Genomic DNA, 1,865 nt, shown 5'->3' on the forward strand with positions numbered 1-1,865 from the left:
TGCCACCTCTCCTTAGCCCTTCGTTTCCTGTACACATTTGCTGTAGATGAGAGCACAGGAAACTGGGGTTGATTTCCACTTATTTCTGAAATAATATCCTAGCAATTAGCTATAAATTAAAAAGTGATAAATATGCATAAGAAAGCCAAGCTTTGGAGGACTGCATAGCCCCCCCCACAGAGAGAGAAGCCATCAGCAGAGCTGTACAATTATGGAAATCCTTATAAAAATCTGGGACTCAAGATAAAACCTCAGCCTTTCCTAGGCATAAATGTTGATTCATAGGTAGTCCAAATGAGATCATTATGCACTATATTAGGCAACATCACATATTGTCTAATAGCATCATGCTTAGTCACTGAGGAAATCAGATCCCAAATATCACAGAAGAGCCCTCCTAGGCTATCCTCATTTTGAAACACACACACACGTGCGTGCACACGTATGCCCTTCTGCTCTTAAGTTAGTAAGAAATTTTTGTCTTCTGAAATTGCTTGTGAGGTTAAATCCCAAGATTGCAAAATGATGCAATTATATGGTAATATGGCCTACCACCTGGGTAAACATGGCTAAACTACCATCACCAATGGACTTGAAGTGACTGGATTGTTTTCCAGGGCCAACTTCTTTAAGATGCCCCAGCATAGAGGAAGCCCCTCGGGATGCCAAGCTAGACAAGTCTCAGATCCACGATATTGTCCGGGTGGGTGGTTCTACCCGTATCCCAAGATTCAGAAACTTCTACAAGATTTCTTTAACGGAAAATAACTGAATAAGAGCATCAACCCTGATGAGGCTGTTGCTTACGGTGCAGCTGTCCAGGCAGCCATCCTTACCGGAGACAAATCTGAAAATGTTCAAGATTTGCTGCTATTGGATGTCACTCCACTTTCTCTTGGCATTGAAACTGCTGGAGGAGTCATGACCGTTCTCATCAAGCGTAATACTACCATTCCTACCAAACAGACACAGACCTTCACTACCTACTCTGACAACCAGCCTGGTGTGCTTATTCAGGTGTCTGAAGATGAGCGTGCCATGACCAAGGATAACAACCTACTTGGCAAGTTCGAACTCACGGGCACACCTCCTGCCCCTCGTGGCGTTCCTCAGACTGAAGTCACTTTTGATATTGATGTTAATGGTATCCTCAATGTCTCTGCTGTGGAGAAGAGCGCAGGAAAAGAGAACAAGATCACCATCACTAATGACAGGGGCCGCTTGAGCAAGGAAGACACTGAGCGCAGGGTCCCGGAAGCTGAGAAGTGCAAAGCTGAAGATGAGGAACAGCGGGACAAGGTGTCTTCCAAGAATTCACCTGAGTCTTATGCATTCAACATGAAAGCAACTGTTGAAGATGAAAACCTTCAGGACAAGATCAATGATGAGGACAAACAGAAGATTCTTGACAAGTGCAATGAAATGATCAATTGGCTTGATCAGAACCAGACTGCAGAGAAGGAAGAATTTGAACACCAGCAGAAAGAGCTGGAGAAAGTCTGCAATCCCATCATTACCAAACTGTACCAGAGCACAGGGGGCATGCCAGGAGGAATGCCTGGAGGCTTCCCTGGTGGTGAAGCTCCTCCCTCTGGTGGTGCCTCCTCTGGACCCACCGTCAAAGAGGTTGATTAAGCCAACCTGAGAATAGGTCTAGCATTGTTCCACATAAAATATTCAAAGGACCCAAATTTGTAGCAAATTCCATGGCAGTTTTAATGTTGAGCTGCTATAGTAAATAAACTGGGCATTCTTGATACTTGAATATGGAATACGTGCAGAGGGAAAGGAAATAAACATTGCACTTTATAAGCACTATATTGTTAAGTGGAAAATGCAATGTCTTAAATAAAACTGTATTTAAT

The 1,865-nt window shown here is 43.6% G+C and overlaps 1 pseudogene; it reads left to right on the forward strand.

Moving 5' to 3' along the window:
- The first annotated feature begins 543 nt into the window (after positions 1-543).
- Positions 544-1,635, forward strand: LOC114211244 (heat shock cognate 71 kDa protein pseudogene; annotated as a pseudogene).
- The last annotated feature ends 230 nt before the right edge of the window (positions 1,636-1,865 follow it).

This window comes from Eumetopias jubatus, unplaced genomic scaffold, assembly GCF_037043125.1.
Source record: "Eumetopias jubatus isolate StellerSeaLion01/CBP00866 unplaced genomic scaffold, mEumJub1_p1.0 scaffold_13, whole genome shotgun sequence".
In the NCBI taxonomy this organism is placed as follows: Eukaryota; Metazoa; Chordata; class Mammalia; order Carnivora; family Otariidae; genus Eumetopias; species Eumetopias jubatus.